Source organism: Poecilia reticulata, chromosome 14 (genome assembly GCF_904066995.2).
Source record: "Poecilia reticulata chromosome 14, P_reticulata-male-v2, whole genome shotgun sequence".
NCBI classification, from domain to species: domain Eukaryota; kingdom Metazoa; phylum Chordata; class Actinopteri; order Cyprinodontiformes; family Poeciliidae; genus Poecilia; species Poecilia reticulata.
The window spans coordinates 15,893,421-15,918,732 of record NC_088843.1 but is presented as its reverse complement, the minus strand read 5'-3'; the positions used below and the strand labels follow the sequence as shown (position 1 = coordinate 15,918,732).

At 40.7% G+C, this 25,312-nt stretch overlaps 1 protein-coding gene across 2 annotated transcripts in view; it reads left to right on the top strand.

Annotated features, from left to right (window-relative positions):
- Nucleotides 1–1,661: 1,661 nt before the first annotated feature.
- fam222ba (family with sequence similarity 222 member Ba) overlaps nt 1,662–25,312 on the top strand; it is a 47,674-nt gene continuing 24,023 nt past the window's right edge. Inside the window, exon 1 of one of the 2 annotated variants that reach the window (XM_008428082.3) lies at nt 1,662–2,119. The gene's annotated coding sequence lies outside the window, so the exon portion shown is untranslated. Of the gene's footprint in view, nt 2,120–2,653; nt 3,281–25,312 lie in introns of those variants that run through there. The other variant, XM_017308649.2, reaches the window with a different exon arrangement.

Sequence of the window (25,312 nt, the reverse complement as noted above, 5' to 3'; positions counted from 1 at the left end):
AATCACAAAGCATGTGACACTATTGACCAGGAGTGCTCTCTCTTGGCTTTATCTTTCCCAGCAAGATTCCTAATATAGTACAGCACACGAGGAACACTGAGGCGAGCCAGATAAACACTGCATGTGCAAACAAGAAGGTGTCCATTAAGCATAAAAAAATAGGCTTTGAGGATTTATTAATTTGTTTTTGTGATTTATTTTTGGAAAATATACAAAGCCAGGCAAAGGTTGTTTAGAGCCTAAAGCAAAGTTTGATTTAAGGGCTTATTTACCACCATCTCTTCAAATGTGACCGAGAAACCACATTTTGTGCACTAAATACTTGTTTGGTTGGCCCATAAGAGCACAGTGCATGACAGTATTTCATCAGTGAGTTTGTGTTATTAAAAAATAAAATGTCATTGAAGTTGACAGCTGCTAAATGAATTGCAGAGACATGCTTATTCCTTTACATGATTGCAAGCAATGCATCTGCCACTTCTTTTACGTTCTAAGTAAAGATCAATTTAACATTAACAATAGTTCACAATTCTTCTCAGATTGCATGTGCTTTTGGTCCAGCTCTGAGTGTTTTCAAAACTTCTACTAAGTTGTAATTAGCTGATTGCCATGAGCCAGGCTTTATTTTTGTTATATCGAAACATTTTTTCTTGGACTTTGGCAGCATTTGCCCTCATTTTCTGCTCAGTCTTGTGCCTAATCACGATAAAGTATAGTTCATAATGAGATTAAATTTTAGGTGAGGGATGTCAAACTCATTTTTATTTGGGGCCATATAAAAATTATGAATGTCTTCAAAGAATTTATTGATAAAACCTATTAATAAAATATGAATAAATAGCTTCCTCTGTATTCAGTAAGCACTTCTTAAAGTGTAGAAATATTAAACGCCTTTTCACATTGATGCAATTTGGCAGTTTACAGATAAAAACTAATTAAGTATTGTTTAAGAACACACCTGTTACACAGATCAAACACAGATCAGCAGAGACAGGAGTACTTTCTATGTTGAAGAAGAATGAGAGGAAAATTACGCAACAGTAGAGCCAGACCTCAGGCTCAAATAAACTGGAAAGAAAACCTAGAAGCACCCATTTTGAATAAAAAGTAAGCATGTATTTTGGACTTTTTCACATTTAGGTACATTTTAAGTACTGAGAACAATGTGTTTTATTGGGATTTTATGGAATAGACAAATGCAAAGTAGCATAGAATAGCATGGCATACTTTACAACAACCTTTCACTGCACAGGGCATGTCTTGTTATATTGCTCATTATTCTGTGTAAAAATAGCTGAAGCTTAATCTACATTTGTAGAGTCCAAACGTTTTGCCTTGTGGGCTAAAATTATAAAGTGAAAAGTTCTCACATTTCTCAAAACCTGATTTTAAAATACACCAAAACTAATTTCAATTTTTTTTTCAAAACTCAACAGCTTTTATATCATTAACACATACAATGCTTTAATGATATAAGCAAATTGCTCTGATTTTTGTATCAAAATTAATCTGTGATTCATGTTAGATCTGAAATACTTTAGTCTTATTAAAAGAAAGGCATTTTTCTTCAAAAATGCTTGCTGCAACCTAATAACTGCCTATGATAGTCTGTAAAATTTGCGTCATTCTTGAATTGCAAAATCATGCACAGGTGTCAAACTGCAGTCCTGGAGGGCCACTCCCCTGCAACTTTTAGATGTGCCTCACCTGAATAGAATAATTAGGTCATTAGCAGGCGTCTACACAAGGAGGAGGTAATTAAGCCATTTGTACATCCCTGCTCTCTATTGTCATAAAATATGAAGTAGTGAAGCCATTGGTGGTATTTTTAGGGAATTTATTTTATTTTAGACAAGTAAATATTTACAATGACACGTATCTTTTAAAACCAACTGCTAACTTCGCCATTTAGCTCAGATAAGTCGGCTGTGCCTTTAACGCTCTCTGTCGCACGGCTCTGTTTGGAACGGCACCTGCCAGTGCGCATGCGCCGGAAGTTGGTGCCGCAGACAGCAGCAGCAGCAGTGATTCGGCCAGCGCAGGGCGACGGCAGAAAATCTGTCCGTTTTAAACCATGGCCACGGTCTAAAATGATGCTTTTCCCCGAGGTGAACGGAGGGTAAGTTCCTGCGTCTTTTCCCCGTGTTTGCTGCTCGATGCCGTGTGACGTCCCCCTGAACCGAGGCAGAAATATGAGGGGAGGCTGGGAAGGCAACAATGGGACTGTGTATGTTTCAGACTGTCTGGCTAGCTTAGCCCGGAGCCCTGGCAGTCAGCTGGCACTCTGACTGGCAACCTGGAGGTTTATAGCTTTCTGCTGACCCCGTTTTATCCCAGCTTATCTGTTGTGAAACCCCACAGCAACGCTTTGGCTCTCAGTAATGGCATACATGTTTATAGGCACACGGGGAGCCTAATTTTATCATTGCAAGCTGGTGTTAACTGAGCGAACTGGGCTTTTTAGCTAGTTGTATTTTGTGATGTGACACCAACCCGCAGGGGATTATTCATTTGCCTGCCACAGGATTGTCATAATTTGCACTACACATACAGGCAGTTTTATACCACTTCTCCCAGGATGTTTTAGGCGAAGTGTTAAAAAAAAAAAAAGCTTCATTGAAATAAAGTTGAGTTTTTAAAAAAAATGTATATACATTACATTGCTCAAATTTAAAGTGCGTTTCGCTGGTGATATTCCCTAAAATCTTCGGAAATTGGAAGCAAATATCCAGATGCGAGTGTCAGCCCTGTTCGCGGCAGACTCGGGGATGTGTGCGCTGTGCAAATAGCAGCTTTACGCGCAGCGACAGAGGAAAGTGTTTGCACCTGCAAAGGCAAGTGTTAAAGGTGATAACAAAAGGTTGACGTCACCGGGCTCATCCTGATCCTGCCGCACAACCTCGACCACCGAGGAGGAGGAGGAGGAGGAGGACAGGAGGAGCAGCTCCGGAGCAGGAGAGCTCTAATGGATCGTGTCTGGAAGGAGGAGGACTATCTCTGATCAAATTTCGGGTATCCTAAGGGCGCACTTAACTAATGGGATCCTATCGATGTCTCCCCTCCTCCTCTTCCTCCTCCTCTCCTCCTGTGAGCCTGGTCTTTAGACGGAGGAATGTTAATGTTGCCACAGCCTGTCCGTGTTGTCTTTGGCTGCTCTGGGTCCGCTGGCTCCGTTGGTGTGATCGCTCTGTAATGTCACGGATTTTATTGAGGCATACCGCAGTACAGAGCAACTCCACAGCGACTGATGGGACCGGGAAAGTCTTACCCCCGGCTCAGGGTAAGATGAAGCTGGATTAATGTTGGGTAGGAAATGATCGGGAGATACCAGCTGTTCTATTCAGGACTGTTATTTGTTGGGGAAGCGGATCCATAATGACAAAATGCGGGAGAAAGATCGTGTTTGTGTTGATCAGTGTGCGGCGCAATAAAAGTAGAAATGCACCAATCAGACTTTTCTGGGCCAATACCGTTTTCCGATTTTTCTTTTTTTCTGTAATCCAACAATTGTGCTTTCATATAAGAGAAAAAAAATGATAGAGAGGTATTTTATAATACAATGGAAAAATGAAGTTGCAATATTTTCACATTCATGTGTGGAGGCATCTTCCCCACCCTTTGTATGATTTTTTTATTTTTTTTTTTTTTAAATCAACAAATTAATCTGAAGACTGAGTCATGACATGCTTGACAGTTCAATATCCGGGCAGAAGAGACGATATTCAGTAAAATCCTGCTAATCCACCTAATTTGCTTTTGCCACCCCCAAGTTTAAATCTTTCTGTAAATGCTCTAAACATGAAGGTTTAACTTTTTAATAAATATAATATGATGGATATTAAAATGTATTTAAATGCAGTACTATCCAATGGAATTATTTTGTAAATTTAAATCATGACTTTTATTCCTGTCTTCAATTTGTTTTGTTTTGCTGAAACGGTCATTGAAGTCAATTTTAACACTTAGATGTAGCTTAGCATCAGCAAGAATAAATTTGTATCAAACACAGTGTTCAGTTTGTACTGTATTGATTCATTTTCAATATCAATGGTTTTATAATGTCGTACTTCAGGTAATCCATCTTAACGAAAATATCGATAAGATAATTGAACCGTCTACTAAACCCATCCTGTATCTACTCTTTACTTTCTATCAGCTTCATTTTCTAACCCAAATCCAACTGGACAAGTTGTGGCAAATTAAAACCAGTCGATAAGGCAATATTTTGCAAATCTGCCTTGGTTTATGCATCAGGACGTCTTGAACCTGATGGTTCTACTGGTGTAAAAGACGACGACAGGACATGGTAGGAAGACGATGGCGCTGCATGTTTTTTAATGACTTGCCACACAACAAAACGTATTCACCTGAATTTTTTTTTTATTGCATTTATTTAATGGAAACACCACAATTGTGAAATTTTTTTTAAATTTTTTTTATTGACAATAGCAAAATACTGAAAGTTTTGCGCACATTTGTAATGGAAACCTATCTTTGAAGTCGACTACTTTAAATATTGCAACTGTTTGGAGTTTTGCTTTACTTGCATCAGAACCTGCAGTTTGATACAGAAACGACAGAAAGCAAATCTGTGGTCATGTGATAAAGCAATTCCCCCCCCAAACACAAAGGTGAGACTGTTTAATTTATGGCAGCATGGAGGATGGGTTCAGTGATATCCTGTGCTTGCTCAAACAAGAGCCTGATATTACTTGCCCCAAAGTGCAGTTTTGCAATGTAGCTTTCTCCCCCTACATTTTCCAAAGAGCAGATAATTAAATTTCAGACCTTGTTGTTGGGGAAACTCGGGGCCCCTCAACTCCCTGCAATTATCAGTGCAGAAGGAAACCGTCTTTGCGTTTGGGTGCTATGTTTCCCAGCACAATGAAGATTAATTAGGTCTTAGCAGCAAATTACTGTAAGGCCTCTTCTCATCTGTAAAGCGCGGCTCATCTCCAATGACAGCCTGACGAATCGCGCACAACTCTCCGCCCAAAGATGCCGGAGATGCGTTGCGACTCGAAGGTCAACGGCGGTTAGGAGCGCGGCGGCTCTGTGTGCGGTTCTGGTGCCGCAGGTGTGACTTTCCCCCGTGTGCTCACGACGCTTTCTGTTTGAGTCTGAAAATGACGCTCGTGTTTGCTCTTAGTCATAAAGCCAGGCAATCAGCCTGAGTGTCAGGAGCACCTGGTTCGTTTGTTCGTGTCACGCTGCCCAGCAATGCAGAAAATTACTGCGTTCCACCTAATGGAAATACCACTTGAATGCATGTGTTAATTAGATCTCTGCGTGGCTTTTTCAGAGTGCCTCTCCTCCTCTGTCCATGAGTCATGTGCTGACTCTTTGACCTGTCACTGCAAATCCAGAGTCTCTGCTGAGGGCAAGCCGACAGAAAAGCAAGCTCGTCTTGTTTTTTTTTTTTTTTTTTTTTTCTCTCCCTAGGAAGATACTGACAAGTATATTTGAACATATTGATTTACACTGTGGTTTAGGAGGGTAGTTTTCTCAAACTTTGGCGTGGCATTGTGACTGCTGATCCTTCTCAGTTTGCTTAAGGGGGATGTTAAAGTGCTGCAGAAAAAACAATGGTAGGTTAGGGAACAGTGCACTATGAATGTAATGCACACCTACCTAGCTGCACTGTTATTTCTTACAAGTATTCATAAACGTATTTTCCAATTTCATAGGACAGAAATCACGAATTGTATTAGATTTTATTGAGGGTTGATGTTTTAGACCAAACCAAAGACGGTTTGGGCCTCAGTTCAGGAAAATAAAGCTTGTCTAGAGCTGGAAATGTTGCACGACATTTTGAGGAGACGAACATTTAATAAATTCCTGTGGTTGTTGGTAATAAAACGGTGACACTATTATTTATAGGTTTTAAAGTGAAGAAAAAGGTTCAACTTCTGCAAAAAGATAATGGATACATTATCTATTGGCTGATATTTGTGGAAAGATGTAAAGAAAAGAGAACCTCGAGTTATGAATACAAGAAAAACAAACCTAATAAATACTTGGTGTCATTCTGAACTTCAATGCAATTATTCCATAAAAATTGTGAAAAACTGCTAAAACCTGCATTTGTTATATTTAATCTTTATTATTTTCAGCCATTTATGAGCCACAGGTTGCAGAGTCTGTTATAGACCAACATAGAGTAATGTGCATTTGTACTTGGGGGCCCCCTATTTTCTGATGCCCCGATATAAAATCCAGAGGTGCTTTGGAAGTCGCCCAATCAGTAAATAAAATCCACCTAAGTGTGAGGATGTTCTGCAAATACCTTGTTCTCAGGGAGAAAGTTGTGAAGAAGTTTAAAGCAGGTTGGAAAACAATCTGCCAAGCTTCAAATATCTCACCTAGCAGCGCATAATCAATCATCTAGAAATGAAAACGGGATGGCACGGTCACCCACGGTAACTTGAGACCAGGGGTCACCAACTCCAGTCCTCGAGGGCTACCATCCTGCAACTTTTAGATGCGTCTCTGCTCAAACACACCTGGATCAAATAAACTGCTCATTTCCAGCCTATTGCAGAGAGGAATGAATGCTGGTGAGGAAATTCAGACATTTTGGAGCAGAGGTGAATCTAAAAGTTGCAGGATGGTAGCCCTTGACTGGAGTTGGTGACCCCTGCTCTAGACACAGCAAACACATTCTGGTCAGAAGAAACGAAGGCTGGTCTTTTTAACAATCAAGCGAAATGCTACATGTGACGGCTAACTGCCTGTAACCACGGTGTTGGCTCCATTATGCTGCGGGCAAGCTTTTCTTTTGCAGGAACAGGGAATCTGGTTAATGGGTGCACACAGTGAAAGGCCACTCTAGAGTCTGTAGTAGAAGTGAAACTGATGTTTTCAGATGATCTCCATCTTGTATTTGGCTAAGAAAACCGGATGTAGAGGTGGAAAAATGGTAAAGCCTTTCTCCCCTAAGCTTTAATTTCAAGAGATTTTACCAAGTGTTGCATCAGAATCTTGGATTTGTTAAATATTGTAAAAACTGTTTGGAACCACATAATTTCTTTCACTTTGAGCCACGTTTTATTTGTCAATCACACAAAATCTGATTAAAATACCAAAACGGTTGCAGATGTGTAGGTACTTTTGCAAGGTACTGTTATAAATCCTATTCTTCTGAGGCAGGCGTGAATGTTGCTTGGCATTCGAGGCTAAAATCAAATTTATTTTTTTCAGTGGATTGTGTTGATGCCTGGCTGTTTTGTGTTGCAAAAAGGTTTTTCTCGCCTCATGACAGCCCAACAAGAACCCCAGCGTTAGGCCTGTGTCGGACAGCAGTCATAAGAGGATAACATCAAAGCTCTGCTTTATTTCTCAGACTACAGAGCAGTCCATGAATAACAGATCACAAGGTACAAAGAGTGAACCAGAGAACTTGAGCAGCTTTTCATGTTTCAGCTGTTGTTGGAAATCACAGGGGGCTCATTAAAATACATTGATTAGTAAAAGTTTGGACTCTGTGATTGTTGACTGTGAAATCGTTCAACTAACCGGCATTCGTTCTTTTTTTTTTTTTTTTTTTTTTTTTTTTTTTTTTTTTTTTTTTGTGATGACGATCCGAGCTGAAATGAGCCACTTGGCTGGCGCTCGTTTTGGGTTTATTCAAAGCCAGTGATTTGGCGTAGGGTTTTAGTGACGGTACTTGAATTGGAAATGTGTAACCGCGTGCCCTCCCAGATGAAATGCGTTTGATTCTCTCATATTCCAGCAGGAACCCATGCATGCTAAATCTCTCACAGGTGCCTGTGTGCTTGATGTGCATAACAGGTTTTCACTTTCCTCACCTAGTCATTTTAGAGTAGCGCTTTTTTGTGTGTGGATATTACCCATTTAGCAAATGAGGCAGCAGGGCAGAGATTTTATCTGGTATCTGCCAGCCAGCTCCACCTTTCAGCCCCTCTAGTCACCAGTGGAGCTGTCTGCCCACACTCAGCCACCCACCAGCAGGAGAGGCTGCCCTGTGATTCCTCTGCTATACATGTTTGGTGTCAGACTCTGAGCAGATGTTTGCTAGAGTTGGTGGACAATTTTGGGTCACGCTCAGAGAGGATACCAGGAATCATAATGCACTTTAGATCAGGTGTTTGGGATGTGCATCAGAGAGAAATGACTGCCTTGTGTGGCTTCACCTGACTTGGTTTATTTTATCTGCAACGACTGCAGGTAAAGTTTGAGATGTGCTTTACGATTTTGTCATGTTTTTGTGTGTAATGTGTAGATGTTTGTGCTAGCTAGTGGAGGGAAATGGGACAGAGCCCTACTGTGGATGGTTAGGTTCTCTTTGAGAGCTGGGCTATGAAACGCCAACATCATCCATCGCGATAGACGCATAATCAATATCAATGGAACACGCATCCGATAAAATGTTTATAATTTCACTGATCCAGAAGCGCACAGCATTCTGGGGGATGAAAGCGGAGGAAAGGCGGTGGCTTAGCCTGGTAAAAAGAAGGTAGATGCCCAACTAGCTCATCAAACTTGCTAGTATCCATTAGGATTATGGGAAATTAAGTAATTTGTCATGAGAAATCGACTGTCAGAGGACAGCTAAAAAGTAAAAAAGACTGGAGTTGAGAGAAAAGGGAAAATGAGTACTCAAGAGGAAGTTGTGGATAAAAAAGGAAAGGTCATGTCACTAATTTAGATGTTTTTTGGATATTTAAAGCAAAAAACCAAATCAATTATCTATTGCCTGACATGAAATGCTTATGTCGTGACATGTTTTACAGCCACATCGCCCAGCCCTAGTCTGCATTCAGCAAACCTGAGGCTTTAAGCCGGGGACTGACATTACCAACACTTGGACCAAACGGATTTCTGAAATTGTTATGTCTTCAGCTTGAGGGTAATCATGTAGGAATCTTAAGCCTCCCAGTAACAGGAGTCGGTGCAGCAGAATCAACAGGGCTTGCTTTAGGATAGCGTCTGTACGATGAGGCAAGTCGGAGACGCTGCAGATGACGGCGTTGTTTATCCGCCTCCATCTCCCAGGAACGGCAGAGGAGCAGGGCAGATACCGTTATCCATTTATGGCGCGAGATAAGGTCGTCTCAATCGGATCACTGACCCTACGCCGATGCTCCCCAGCCACAGTACCAAGCGATCTGCGGCGAAAGGTTGCTAGGCAAGCCCTACATCACTCTTAAGTAATCCCAATAGATGCCATTAGCATGTCAGCGGTTATTGCTGCACTTTTCCAATGTGGATGCCAGCTGTACATATCAGGACGTCATTAGCTACCGACAGAGAGGCTCAGAGGCTGACCTGAGCGGTGGGGTCAGCAGGGATTTCACAACAAAGCACCAGTAAAGCTGTGGGGGATGTCTGGGGAGAGAGGAAAGTGAGCTCAGTGTTCTAGTTGGTGAGATGTTAAATAAGGCCAAGTTATGAGAGGATTAGAGATGGAGAAGATGTAAAATGCTGCAGGCTAATTGGGCTTTATTTTATATATTTCAAAGGCTTGGCTAGAGTCTAAATTGGTCAAGTGTTTCAGCACCGTCTCTCAAGTGTGACGATGTGGGGCCAGGTTTACAGCCTTAGTAAGATTAGATTATATTTGTAAATGCTACATGGCTGCAACTAAAGGGGTAGTTCAGATTTTTTCAAGCAAGATTCTGTGAAGTTATCAGCAATCGTTGCCATACCTTTAGCAGCGGGTAGATATCACAGTAGTTGGGAGTCTAACAAGTCTAAGATGGTGTGTGTGTGGAGGTATTTTATCGCCACTCAAACTAAAACGTTCATACTCTTCAGGTACAATCCTTTATTTTAACCCTTTGCACTTCTGAAAAGAGTGTTACATGTGCAACACGTTCTTTTCTCAGCTGAGCAACGTCCGTTATGCTACAACAAATGACTTTGCTTTAAAGCAACCAGCTGCCTCCATCTGTCTGATCAGCTGATCTCCAGTCTGCTGTCGCTGCATTAGCCAGTTAGCATCAAGTTTACCAAGGCTTAAAAAGTTTCAGAACCACAAACATTTTAAGATTCCAGCGTCGCTGAGGTTTTATCAGGGTCTGTGTAGCATAGAGGAATGCAGTTTCTCCCCCACCTGTTGCTGAAAGAAGTGTACACTTCTCTAACAAATCACAATTGACAGTTTTAAAATGTTATCTAACTAAAACGGCTAAAATGAAGCTAATGTCAGCTTGTTAGCACTGTGCTTTTCTGCAAACATGGAAAATGTATTTGATATTCTGTGGCATAAGCACTTCAAACAAAAAAAACTAATTAAACTCAAAATTAATACCCCAAGATGTTTCTTCTGGCAGGAATGTTAAATGTTTTGAGGTGTAGAGAATCTGTAAGGGAGCTTAAGATTATGGTGATGGTAAAGAGGCTTTTCAGTGGGAAACGTGCAAAAAGACGGTCATCAGCTACACACAAAGATTTGATTTCGGTAATGCCAATAAAGATTTTTTTATTTGGTTTATTGAGGAAAGCATAGGGTAACTTTCAAAATGCTGTTTTTTATTAAATTGTAAAAAAAATAGTTTTGGGAGCCTTATTTCCTGTCAGGAATAAACTGATTCAGTTTAAAATGATCTTATCCAGTAAAATGAATAGATTACAGCACTGCATTGTACACATGTAATATGCACATATTTAATTTTAGTATGCGATGGTTAAGCTGTTAGCTGTGCAGCAATCTCTCGTCTAAAGCAAGCATGTAGTCACACTGGAAGGAACAACCAGATTAACAGGAAACCACTGATTAGCAGAGCCCGGCTCAATCTGAGCGTCTTTCTTCCTCGACCAGCCGAGGGTTTTAAAGAGGACAGGCAAACATGTCAGACAGCTCCAGGGCAGCTGTGGCTACTATCCAGTAGCTTGCCACAATCGGTGAGTGAATGTAGAGTTGGGCGTTTTGGGGTCGTCTGCACTTGATGAAGTGCTAAACTGGTACAATCCATATACTGGATCACATTTTTAAATGTCTAATAGTATTATCATAGTAATTTAATAATTCAAATGTTTAATCTGGGCGACCCTGGAGCGGACTGAAGAGTCACAGGTGATTGGGGGATTGACGCAACTAACAGCCTCAATCTAATCTAAGTGTAGTGATTGACATTTTTGTTTTAAACTCCTAAAATCAGATAAAATGAGAGTACCAGTTTGACTAGCCTTTCTCCTCTGTGGGGATTTATCCACTTTTTAAAATCTTTACTGCAAGTAAGACAACAATGTAGCCTGGTTAAAAACCAACCTCTTCTACACTCTTTGCTTTGTCCGGAGGATCTGGACTCTTGGCTGTTAAACGTTTGCTTGTTGGAGGCATGAACTCTGTTGAAGTTTTACATTTTACCCCATAGCTAATGTTTACCTGTGACTTATATAATGTGCCAGGTCGATGTGTTGAAGCTTGCCAGTTGCCTGCGTTGTAAACAACCATCCTCCATGGCGAAGAGGGAAGTGCAGATCTGAACGAAGCGGCTGTTCATGTTAACTCGATATTCGGAAGCGTGGCCAACACGGACTGAACGGACCTCCTCCATCGTCATTGCTTACATCGATATTGGCCGATGCTAAACCTCTATCTGTATTGGTATCGGAAGTGAAAAAAGTGGATTGGTGCCCTAGTAGGACGGCAATGGCCAGGCTAGAAACAATTACTGATATCACAGAACTTTACTCCAGATATTATGAACTTTCCCTAACTCCAACTGTAAGCAAACGTAGTTCAAATAGGATTTCATTTTTCTGAATAGCTGCATGCGTTATCTCCAGCACACTGGAAACTAGAAGATAGTGATGTTTTGATGCAGTTGTCGTTTCCCCAGTCTGACACGGATTCCAGCTCCTCTGGAGGGCTGACAGCCGTGATGAGATCCGTCCTGGAGAGGAGGGAAGACCGAGCCGCTCAGGAGGGCGGTCAGGCCAAGCCACTTGGCCACGACCTTCCTCATTTTATCATGGCTTACACCACTTCTCCAGGCCTCAGTGTGTGGGTGTGCGTTTTTTTTTTTTTTCTTTTTCCTCCATGCGTGCACCGTACTAGAGAGCCAGCTCTGCTCAGAATGGGTCTCTTTATAACCTTCTAACCCTCCGGTGCTGTTTGCAGCCATTGTTGGCCGCTGTGAATGGTATCTCCGTGCCTTGAAAAGTAACCAGATGACATTCTTCCTGTTGTTCAAAAGGGCCCGGGGTTCTGTTGTGAAAAGCGGCTGAAAGGATAGACTAGGACTGTGACCTTCAGAGGCTAATCTCTGGCATGTCATTCAGTGCCTGTTGGAGGCAAATGCAGGCCTCGCTCTCTGATAGCAACGCACCAACTCAAACAAGGCAGAAATTCTTCTGAGGTTTTCAGCCGCTGTGCCCGCAAAACATTCACTCTACTTTATTATTATTTTTTTCTTCTTCTATGAAACTTCCTCAGGAACCAGAGGGTGTTTTGTAGCAGCTGAACTGAATCGTTATTCCAGACAGGCAGTGTGTCTGACTCCCACATTGTCCAAACAACCTCCCCAGCCTGTGACTGAGCCCTCTGTGCGCAGACCGGTGGCATCAGCAAGCCCCTCCACCCCCTCCGTACTGCGAGCTGAAATACCGTCGCTGCTGTGAAAGCAGCGGGGATGAAATGCGCTGGGTGAGACAGTAAACATCGTTGCAGCTTTCAAACTAGCTTACGTTGTTTATGTCTCTTCCTCTCTGGTGTATTTGCTGCCTTCAGCTGGCTGCCTTTCCTGGAATGTGCAGAGATGCAGTTGCCATTCTGCAGGGGGATGTTGGCTGTAATCACAGTGCAGAGTTGAGTTGTGCAGTTTGACTTGATGGAGGAACAATTAGACAGAAGTCTTATTTCTTTGCAAAGGCTTTTATGCATTGATGTAAATGCAATGTATTATTTAACTAACGGTTATTTTAGGAATTGATTATTCTGGTGATGAGATGAAAAAATTGGAGCGTTCTTCAGATTTTTCATTTAACCGCTTCAGCCTTCTTGCATACATTCAATTTTATTTCCTAAAATTACATAACATAGCAATTCTTTATTGAATCTGAACTGGGAGAAGTGAAAACTATACCACTTGAGTAGTTTTACCCAAAACGTATTTATAGACAAGTGTTTATCTTAAACGTACACATGTATATGCAGGTTTTTGCCTGGTGTATCATAAGCCTGGCGGGCCACCAGGCTTTACTTGCGCCCCCACCAGGCTAAGCATTTATTTTATTTTTTTTAATGATTGCCTTTTTAAAAAATTTTATATTTGGTGTTCAGGTATTCATCTTCCAGTCTTTCAATAACAAACAATTATCAATAATTATAAAATTTTCTGTCAACTTCAAACGTTTTTTACTGAAAACACGGTGGCTGGCTGGATACTGGCCTAGCGCCCCGAGCGCCGGGCTTAACAATCTTTCTGGGGAAACCCTGTTATGTATTGTGTAGATTGGCTTAATTACTGCTTTGAATAAGTTTGTCAAATCAGAAAATTTCTTTCGAGTATTTGCACTCCAAATAATTATTTAATCGATTTCATCTCGATAAATCGATTGAGCACTGGTGTCATCATTGCTGTGGAGGTTTCTATCGATTTCCAAGTATCATGGTTATGTTTGATTTTTCTCCTCGCTAGCCATCTTAAGTTATAACCTATATTTATGTAATTACTTGATAAACTGTGATGTTGGCTGCTTATATCGTTTTGGTGATGTAACAAATCCATTTCCCCCCAATGGTTAAAGTTTTTCTCACCCTTTCATTGTGAAATGGAAACACTGCTGCCGCTGTCATCCTGTCTGTCGTCTGACCTGCTCTGAACGGTGCTTAAATATCCCCAGATACTTTTGGGTGTACTCTACACAACTTGCCACTCTAAGTGCTATGGATGCATTTCCTGCATGATTGCACTTTTCTTTCCAGTTCTTCCATTGATTTATTCAGTTTATCTTGATGATCACGTTGATGTTGGCATGCAAGTTCCTGTTTTTTGCATCGTGGAAAAATAAATCCACAATAAAACGTGGAATATTTTTTACAATTTGTTTAGATTGGCGGGTAAGAGTCTGTACTGTAGTTTCTCATTTTTGGTAAAAGCTAAACATACCCCAGAGATTTCTGGGACAAAGACGGGGAATGAAAATGAACGGAGGGTCGTGATCATCATGAGACTTTTCTGGTTTCTTTGTGACATATTTTGAAATTGACCTCAACTCAAAAAAATTTAAGGGAAATTTAATCTGATTTAATATGTGAAAAACATGAGATTCTCCGTTTTGCACATAATTGAGTTAAAATCATTCAATGTTCACTTATTTGTGAAACATGATTAACAGTAATTGTCTATTGATGACTTTTCATTCACCCCACACTCCTTGGCCTAATGAATATAGTTGATGGAAGAGGGGAATTTGGAAAAATGGATAAAGTGGAATTTGGAGAAACTTAATAGATTTCCTAGAACTAACTTTTTACAGTGCTTTTAGATGACTGTATGACTGCGTGTCACTTTGAAATGAGCTTAATATGGACACTACTTGCATAAAGAGTTTTCTTGAGTTGGAATTGATCACAATCATGAAGAAATAAATTCTCACATCTTGTTTTTAATCAGTACAGCTTGTTTGAGTCGATACATTATTCTATATGCTTTTTGTTTTCTGCTTTGTTTGCCTTCCTGTTGATGCTCAAACTGCAGTTGCTGCTACAAAAACGTACCATTATGACTCTGCCTTCCTCTTGACCAGGTGCTTGTAGTCCACACTAAGAACTATTCATGCGCTCAAGAGGATTTGCCTTTCGGTGAAAACATACTTCCCTGGTATGTAGGTGTCTTTGTGCTTTTCCAAGTGATCTCCAAGAACTGCTCTGAAAACGGTGTTTTTCTCTTCGGGCCCGCTGCGTTAGAGCTGCGCCACCTGTATGGGGTTAAGATCAGGGTCATTTGTCTTTGAGGACTCTGTTGTTCGGCGGAGGGGAGATGCGGGGGGGGGGCTCTTTCTCAGGAGCCAGGTACCGCTGCGAATGGATGCAGCAAAGAAAAGCCGTCATGTTTTGAGGGCCTCTTTTTGTCAGACATCTTTCAGCGCTGAGTGATTGGCGTATCTCTCGCCATTTCCTGCTTTTGTTTGCCGCCGTTGAGTTTCGAGAGCAAATAATGACATTGACCATTATGTGTGTTCATGCACACACATTAAAAAAAAAAAACTGGAAAAAAAGGAGAGGTTGTTGACTAAGGAGGAGGTGGATTAAGACGGAAATGCCAACTTTTATCATGGTGGCGCACATCCATTTTACATTAGTTGGAGATTGTACCCTGCAGTGGTGTAACATCTGTAAAATATGGCCGAGATTGTGGAGGAAAGAAGGCTGGGTTTGCAATATGAAAGAGCTGCTCCCAAGTATTCGTAAAAACCTGAGGCAGATTGAACTGATGTGAGAGAGAGGCATCCGTCCCGCAGCAATTTCACTGTAAGGGTTTGCTTTAGTGCTGCAACTAACGATTATTTTGGTAAACTATTATTCTATCAGTCAGACGATTAATCGTAATAAACTGGCAGATTTTTCATTTAACCACTTAAACCTTTTTTTTATACAGTATTAGGAATAAGCGAATAACTGCAAATAAAAAAATAGTCCAATTCCTTTTGTTAAATTGGAAAATATTTTTTGCCTAAAATACCATAACATAGCATTCCTTTTGGGATGCATCTTGCAGCTAAAAAATATATTTATATCATATGTGAAAAACTTGACATCAATACAGAGATGCAAAAGAGAACTATTATTACTGACAGAATTTGAGTCTCAAACTACACCAATTGAGGATTTCTGCATAGAAACATTTTCCTTTTTGTCTTTAATGGAAAATGTAGATATTCTTAGTAGAATTTTGGCTTCATCAATGCTCTGGATATGATCCTCTTCTAGCAAATTACCTTTTTTTTTTTTTTTTTTGAGTCTGCTCTAGTTGACCATTAATAAATTAGTTGGCGATTCCTTCAATTAATCGACTAATCACGATTAATCGATTTTCAGCTCTAGATTGCTCTCTCTGCGTGTTCGCCGTCTGTAATTAATAGCCAGTAGCCTGTTGGCCCCGTCCAGAGACCAGGTGCTCCCTGGATCCGCTCCGGCGCTGAGATACGGGCTTGTGAGACTCATTCCTTGGCGGAGGAAGCCCGCACATGTCACAGACTCGTCTCGCTCACCGCGTACGACCCCGCCGACTGCGTACGTGTAAACACGCCGGCGTGGACTCAAAACAAAGCGATGAATTTTAATGATGCAGAGCTGATGGATTGCTTGTTGGTGGAGGATGTGGTTCATTTAGTCCACTTTGCGTCAAGCGCCATTGTATTCACGTCCTGTGCTGTTTAGCAGGGCTCGCTGCCCTGACAGATTGCCATCCCCGATGGGGAGATTTACCCTGCCAGCACAGCCAATGGCACTGACACCATCATTAGGCTTTGATCAGCTGCAGTCTGCGATGGGGACGAGGAGAGAGTAATATTCTTGATCTAATTACTGGGAGACATTTCAGGCAGTGTAATGTGTGATTTAACCTCTTGTCAGAGGCTATAAAAGGAAGCTGGGTTAATCTTCCTGACAACCTCCTTTCCACTCGAGGGACAGTGTCTTTAAATATTCTTTTTTTCGCCTGAACATGGTGAAAAAAGCCAGCATGGCAGTGCTCTGCGTTAACTCACTGCAGGCTTTATGCTTGAAATCTCCTCTGGGAAGAGTTCTGTGACCTTTTGAAAAGTTAGCAACAGCTGGTTCACAGAAACGCTTGTGCAGCGTGCATTTTGACAATTGCAAATAGAATAAAAAGAGGGGGGAAAAAAAAGCTGTCCTTTTGACTTTTGTATTCTTCCACGAAATGGATTGTTTGGCTGCCCCCTTTTGTTTCTTTCCGTCTCGCTCTCGCTCGCTCGCCTGCCATCGCCACCCACACACTGCACCACGATGAGTGCAGGGGACTTGATTGAACAAATAGATTGTAAGTGGAATCGAGGGGTTTGGGTTAATCAGTCAAACATAGTTAAACAATTCTTTAGACATGGAGGGATTAGTCCTGCTTCCGTTGAGCTCATCAGAGCCCATTCTCCCCAGAGCTGCCTGGGCTTTTGGGGCCAAGGGGCCGCGGCCTCTCTGGCTCCGAGGAGAACCACACACGCACCCCTTCGCATGCTCCATTGCCTCTGAATGGCCCACCACTCTCCTTTCCCTTTGTTACAGTGTACAATTGGAATGATGGATTAGCAAATTAAATGCAGACCTTTCTATTCATGGCCCTTCCCGCTCAAAGTCTCATTCACTGGATCTATCACAAGCCCACTTTCAAATGGTAGCCATGTTCACTGTATGCTGTCCTATTCCTCCAGAAAGTCTTTTGCCCTCACAAAAATAAAGCGGCTCGATGACTCTTTCCCATGCAGAAAGGCTCTCTGTATCTTGTTTTTACAGGATGACTTCCTGCACATTTTCTCTCCCCTCCGTCTTTAAGTGAGTTGTGATCATTCATATAGGAAGTAGCCCTGATATGATGAGGGCGATGTGTTGGCAAAGTGCACAGCTGCAGCCAGTCTCGGCCTGCTTTATCCACTTTTCTGCATGCCGTATATTGACCCCATCGGCCTTGAGATAAAAACTCCTGAAAGTGTGCTACGTTTAATTTATTGATTGGTTGTTGCCAGACTGTGCACTGAAAGATTAAACTTATTTTTGCATTACTTTGAAACATTTGCTGCCAGTAATGTTGTAACAAGCAGCTTGTGACCTTTGGACCTACAAATTTTTTGACCTGTACATAGAAATTGATTAAGCAGAATTGGCTGATTTTCAGATCAGGCAGCATTAACTATAGAGTTGGGGCGTAAATTGAAATTATGAAAAGAAATTTGTTTAAAAGATGTTTGATTTGAGATTATGTAGTTTTTCAGCTGTATCAAAATAGATGTATTTCACAGAACTGCAATAGAAATGTTTTTTCACATTGCACAAGTCACGTGATCAACAACCGGATGTTACTACTGGTGAAAACCAAGAAGAGGACGACGGCAAGTAGTAGTGGGATGATGATTTGTTTGTTTTTGTGGACAAGGTGAAGCTGGCTCCACCAGAGCTGACTGCATCACACAGTTCATAAAACGTTGTCATTCTAGCGAGTTGAATTAATAACTCTTCTGTAAAATTGCAGAATACATTTCCCCTAAACATCGCAGTAGCTACACTCAACTATAAGGGGCTTGTCGCTTCTACGCCTGAATAAAACGTCAACTTCTCCTCTGATAGATGAGCTGGCAACAGGGTTCAATTATGAATGTAATCTTGTGTAACTATTTGTTATTGCCTGGGTTTTTAATTACTTATTGGATGAACAAGTCTATTCACGCGGGATTTTAATTTAATTTCTCATGTAATGGAAACATCGCAGTTACAAAATGTGTTATCGACATTGGCAGAATATAGGTAAAAAATTTGTGCGCATTTGTAATGGAAATGCTGCTAGTCACACACCAATCTTGGTGATTCTGCAGTCGAGGAATTTAACTCGATCAACAAATTCCTGCATTTCCTTTGGCCTTATGCAGTTCATGGCAAAGTTTCTGCTAAAAATGCTCAAACATTGAGTTTTAAGTGAATGCTAACCTGTGAGTGACAGCATTTCCTACTTCTACTTGCGGTTCGCGTTAGCTGAATATTTTGTCTTTGAGTGGATTTTTAAAACTGTGATGGAAAAATCTGCCATTTGTCATTTTGACCGATTACGATTCACACACCTGACTGTCGAGTGCAAACATTTCCAACTTTACGCACAGAGTACAGATATCTAAATCAAAAGAAAATTCCCAGCAGAGTTTCCTCTACGACCTTGACTCGATGCATCTCGCTATCCATGAGTTGACGTTGCGTTGCAGAATTGTGGACAGAAGGAGCAGGATTTCTTCCCGGCGCCACTCGTTCTCACCAACTTTTGATCTCTTCAGTTGAAGAAATGTTCCCTGATTTCAAAAGCTTCCAGTGTCGCAGAAGAGAACAGACTTAGCTTCCAGATCAACATCAGACTCTTAAAACCTTTAACTACGCACAAGCGGGTGCACAATTCGGTTCAATTTACTCTTCTTGTCGTCTTCTACATAATGATTTTGGAAATGGTTTAATGAAGAAAATTTAATGCAAATATTTCTAAAGGAGCACCACAAAATCTGTGGGGTTTTTTTGTCTGCAAAATTAAAATCTTCAAGTCCTAGGGGAGTGCTCTTCAGACAGTGTTACAAACGGAAGAATCGGATTTGGTCATCTTAATAATTTGTCTAGTCTATTCACACTCCATCCTATAGGTGGCGATAATGCCCTGTAATGTTAGTAGACGGTCCTTGTTTCGAAGAAGACTCATAAAGTTGCCTACCAATGCTAATTAAGCATGGAGACTGGATATATATTCTGTTTTCCTTAGAAACTAAGGGATGACAACCCATTAGGAAAGTTAAAAAATCAACACGTTGCCAAGCAACAAAGAGAATCAGCTGTCAGGACGGTCATGTGGCCCCTCTACCCTGAAAATTGCAGCGGTAAACCTTTCCCGGTTCTTGTCCTGCACTGTAATGAGAGTATCCTTCCCTTCCTGCTGGAGCAGTAAGTCTTTCTAGCATGCAGCACTACTACCTCTGTGACCTCTGACCCTGAAGACAAACCACAAACAGACCGGACATCGAGCCTGACCTCTGAGCTGCTTTGTCTGCTAGAACTCCAGGCTTCAAGACTCTTATCAGCAGAGAAAAACGCGCTCACTTCTACTGTAAATTCACTTTCAGACGCACCTCATGTTGAGCTCAATGCTGCTGAAATATTCATCAAACTTGATAGTTTTTTGGTATTTTGTTAATTTCAGTTAGCAGACGACTTGATGCTGTGAATTGAAATCCTTTTGGATTGTGCATTGATTTTTCTCTGTGGAAAAAAAATCAGCTTCATTCAATAACTGCCTTATTTGATAAACGGGAATATTGTTGAAAAGTTCAGTCATTTCAGCAACTCTGTTCACATTTTCATCCTTTCATTTCTTTTTGTATAGTTTTGGTAGTTTCAAAAACATGCCTCTTTAAAATCATAAAATCATGTTTTGCATTTTTAGTTGGACCTACTATATCAGTATTGTCACAGTAGCTGTTTCAATAGAAATGTGCAAAAACTTTGTTCATGTTCTGCTAATGTTAAAGAAACACAAATGCATTGTTTCAATTAAATAAACACAATTAAAATTACACAATTAGTTTTCACACAATTAATAAACATGTTGCTCCGTCTTCCTACCACTTCCTGTTGTCGTCTTTGTCTTTTCCGTCGGTAGAAACATGCAGTTCTTGTGATTCATAGGATGCAAATAGTATTTCCACTGCAGTTTTGAAAATACAATACTTTCAAAACAACCGAAAGACTACCTCATAGTACCGCAAAAACGTATCAAAAAATGTTTGTTCTCATTAAGCAAGTTTATTGTCGTAATTCCAATTTGCCCAATTACATTGTCAATGGAAGTGCAGCATATGTTGTACACTTAACTGATTTTGTTAGTTTGAGAAGTCTACTTTATGAAACGTAATTCATCAATAATATTAATTACAAAAAACTGGCATGTCTAAAAGAATTCTACTGCTTTCAATCGATAGAAAAGTCTGTAATGTCACAATACTAATCGACTGTTTCCTATTTTTGCTAAACAGCTTTTTTCAGGTTTCCTCTGGCTGTTTTCATGATTTATCCATCTTAGTATTTCAGATTTCCATCACGCTAGTCAGATTCAAGCCCAAACATTGATGGGTTTGCTCTAAAATGTCCAAATTTCTACCAGTCAGAAGAAATGTTAAAATTAAAAGCTTACTTGAAACCAAATCTCCTGTTGGTATGAATAATATTGAGGCCAAGTCTATTTCGCTGTCAGACGAAGAATGGCTTCATATCGTACATTTTGAACATTTTCTACTACCAGAACCTTGAAGTTTAATTCTCCAAATTGAGTTCTGAAGTGCAGTCTGTTCACCACTCAGCAGAAAGCTCTCTCTCTCTGCCCCAGCGGTCCTTCAGTTCACTGTGAGTGGGGAGTGGATTGCTGCGCTCAGTTAAGACCCCAATTAGCAGGACTCGCAGGCCTGCTGAAGGTCACTCCCAGAGCTTTGGTGTGAGAAACGAGGAGGGCTGGGCCAGCCAGGAGCAGATCTCGGAGAGGAGGCCGAGACCCTCAGCTGGACCCTGGAGTTCTCGCACAAAACTCGCACTTTTTCAACTGCAGCAGCTGCCTGCATATTTGTGCTTTGTTTTTGTTTCGTGTGTGGCACAGCACTTGCAAAAAGTGGCTGAGGATTTTGTTAAAGGTCAAGTGTTCTCTGTAGACTGTCATAGTATAGTGTGACCATATCTGAGAGATCCATTTATCATTAGCTCCAAAGTCCCCTACTTCATCAGCCCGTGTCTGGTGTCGGCTATCACAGCCTGATTGATGGCTCTGTCCTTATTGCAGGGAACCGGGGTCGATAGCAAAAATTTGCTGCTGGGTGCATTAATGCTGTGTTCAATGGCATAGACCTTTGAGCAAGCCTCATCAGTCTTGAATCATTGGACAGTCACCGGAGATCCGTATAAACAGCTATGAAGCAAGAACGGGCAGCAGAGAAATCAAAGGGAAAATAAACAGTTTTCATCAGCTGGTTTAACTCTATTATTTGTACGACGCGTCTCGGTGGTGGAGGCCAGAAACGGGTATTGACAGCTTAATGAGTTTAAAAATTCATCAGTGTCTGCACACTAGATAAATCACATTATTGACATGTCTACTCATTTTAGCAACTGTCGCAGAAATAATATACAACCTCATTGTACTTCACAATTTCAAAAATATATGTGAAATACTGGGAGCCATGCAGGAGAACACAACTTTCGAATTTCCAAAACATTTCCAAAGATGGTGTAGAACTTTTTCATAAACTGTCAGTTCATGCTTACAGCAGCACAACTGATTGTGCTCTTAAAATATGCTTCTTTTTTTTCTCTATTCTACGGCTAAATAAACACAATTGGATCCATATTCAGAAGTTTACTTGCATCATGTTTGACTGACATGAACAACGTAGCTAATAATGGCAAAAATATTGAAAAAAAAAAAAAAATTCACCTGTTGGAATGATGAACCTAAATACTTAATAATTTATCATTAATTTTCATTAATGTGATTACATAAACTAATTACTGGATATTAAGTCCTACAGTTTTTATTCTTGTTTGAAATGCATAGTGAGATATGATGGCAATTCTTTAGGAGGTAAATCAGGCCTACAATTCAGACATTTCACCATCATCTTCTCTAGCCCTGTCCTTGCACTCACTGCAGATTTTGGTAATTTCTTGGATTTAATGCACTAAAACTGACCAGTTGAATCATTTGATTTTATTCATTGCGGAAGGAAAATGATCCGTATTCGACCTCAAAACATTTCATACGTAAAACTGTTCCTACTGTTAAAGTCCCTTTTTAAAAAGATGGGAAGAAAAAGACCGAGCCGAGTTCTGTTTGGCACATGTCTTACCCTGCACTCTGTCAGCTGGCTGAAAGACGACCAATAGTCGTTTTTATTTATTTTTTTTTGTTTTGTTTTGTTTTTTTCCCCCATGTCGCCAAAGAGATTTTCTATATTTTTTTTAATTTATTTTATTTATTTTTTTTAGAAATATTCCATCACTAAAAACATGTGGAACCTAAAGGTAGATCACTCCTATTGAGGAAAAAGTTTCAAAATTAGAGTCTCTGTGGAAAATGAGCAGAGTGTTTCACTGCAGACTATATGTGAGCAGATAGCCCAACTAATCAACTGGCTTGTTGGACTTTTTGTCTATATAGAGCAGGGAGACAAATGGTGCAAAGCATTTAGCAACAAAGTAACCAATTCGTCTATGTATCAAAATAATTATGGACGACAAATATTAGTCATTTTCTAACATCTGTATCTTCCGATAAATAATATTGGTCATGTGACAGCTATGCAGCAAAGGATTGTGGGGAATTTAACTGAAGCAGAGAAGCAGTCTTAAGTGCCCCCCCAAGTCGTCAAAATGAATTGAATGAATAAAATATGTACAGTATTGATAAATCAATTATCGACCATAACAGCAGCAACATTCAAGACTTTCACATTACAGCTGTTGATCTGTTAGATTTTTAAAAAAATCTCAATATTTGTCCTGTTTACCACAGTTTTGCTGCAATAGATAGACATCAAGTTTTCCTCTGGTTTGGCTTGTAAAGCTGGTAAATCACTCGCTCCTCGTTTGCTTGCTCAGCAGCTTACTTACTTGTTCTGATATTGCAGAGACTGTTTTTGTAAACCGACCAGTACCTGTGTAGGAGTTTAAAAAAAAAAAAAAAAAGCTGGTGCCATGACAACCCCCCCGATACACCAGCAGCCTTGTGTGTAGGCTCACGTTTTAGACAGACGGACGGCCCTTTGAGGCTGTGAGGGCCAGATGTTCCCATGCAGTCACAGAGGTGAGATGTTTGCTGTGCCGAGCCTCGTGTTTGCCCGATTCTCCACGGAGTCACCGTGCCGTCCAGCCCCTGGGGGCGGAGAGGTGTTCACATGTATGCAGCAGACCAAAGATCGACCGCAGATGTCTTGTATCGCCAGGGGCCAGGGAGCACATGGCATGCTGTCCTCCCTGCGGTGGAGCAGGAGTCTTCTCTTCTCCTCGTCTGCTCTGCAGATACGAGGATGTTCGTTTGGTCGCATTGAAGGTCAAGCTCCTGTGGAAGCAGCTGAGCTTGCCACATGTATATGTGTGGAGTTTATTTATAGCTACTTTTATACTGAGTACGTCAGTCAAGCTGAATGTTTACCATGCCTCGCAAAAATGTTCACGCCCTTTGAACTTTCCCACATTAAAGTCGCAACCTTTAATGTATTTATTGGGATTTTGTAGCTGTGAGGTGAAATGGATAGTTTCTTGAGAATCTAAAGCTGGGGATGCTTCATGGACTCAACATCATTATGGACAACCCTGAGCATCATCATCTTCAGTAGCTCAACAAGTGAATGCCTTCTGTCAGGCTCCTCCAGAACCACTGCAACACGTGCTGCTACACCCATCTGCAATGACTCTATTGGTAAACCTGAACTATGTATGTTATTGCAATCACGGTTTTCAGCTGTTTTTAGCTTCTGTAAAAAAAAAAAGAAAAAAGTTGTACATTCCCTGGTTTTTGCACCACCCTGAGTCAGTAGTTTAAAGGGGAAAAACTACGACAAAATCTCCCTGAAACGTCTTCCTTGTTGCTAAACGTGCAGGTGGCAGCATCATACTGCGGTTAGGCTTTTCATTAGGAAGACCCTACGGGTTGGTACCAGATCTAAATCTCTGTAATCTGTGTTCAAGAGGTGAATCTCTGTGATTGACAATTAGGACTTCAACTAATTATTGTTTTAGTAAGTGATTGGGCAATTAATCATCAGAGTAACTGAATAAAAAATGTTGCGACATTCTGCAGATTTTTCATTTCACCACTTAAACTTTAATACATTGTAGATGCACAAAAATATATGAAGTAATTAAATTCTATTTTTAAATAAATAAAAAAAATCTAAGCATTTTATTGCCTATTTGAGTAGAAAATATTTATAGACGGGTTTTTTTTCTGCATCTTGAATGCAAAATGTATATATTTTTGTACAGTTTTGTGTTGATTACAGCGCTGAATATGGAAATGCAAATGACCTTTTCCAGAGTTATGCTAAAGCCAAGAATTAATTGATTACTAAATTAGTTGACGATTATTTCAATAATTGATTGATCCAATTAATCGATTCAGCCCTAGATAAAATTACTCTTTATATGATGGAATGTTACATTTTAGAGGTCGGTGTTCACAGATGAGACAAAATCACTTGCGTTCTTACTCCACAGATGTTTTGTAACAAATGCATATACATTTTCCTTTTTGGCATCACATTGCATATTTCTTTCCAGAAATGTCTGATCATGAAGCTTTGATTTATACTCAGACAGGCCACCAGTTAAATGACACGGTAAATAAATCTTTCACAAAATGCCTATATAACCCTGGAGGGTGGGTGTGTGTGTGTGTGTGTGTTAAACCCTTTTAGGATGATTTGTGAGAGTCGGCGCTGCACGGTTCTGCCTAGAAGAGCTGTTCCACCCCCCCCAACCTTAAATCAGCCCAATGCTTGCAAACAGGCCAGGACTGGTTAATGCTGGGTCAATAATATGGGTCTGAATGGGACAAAGAGCCTCCACTTTCCCCACCTCTGCTAAACACAGCGTACGTGTCGA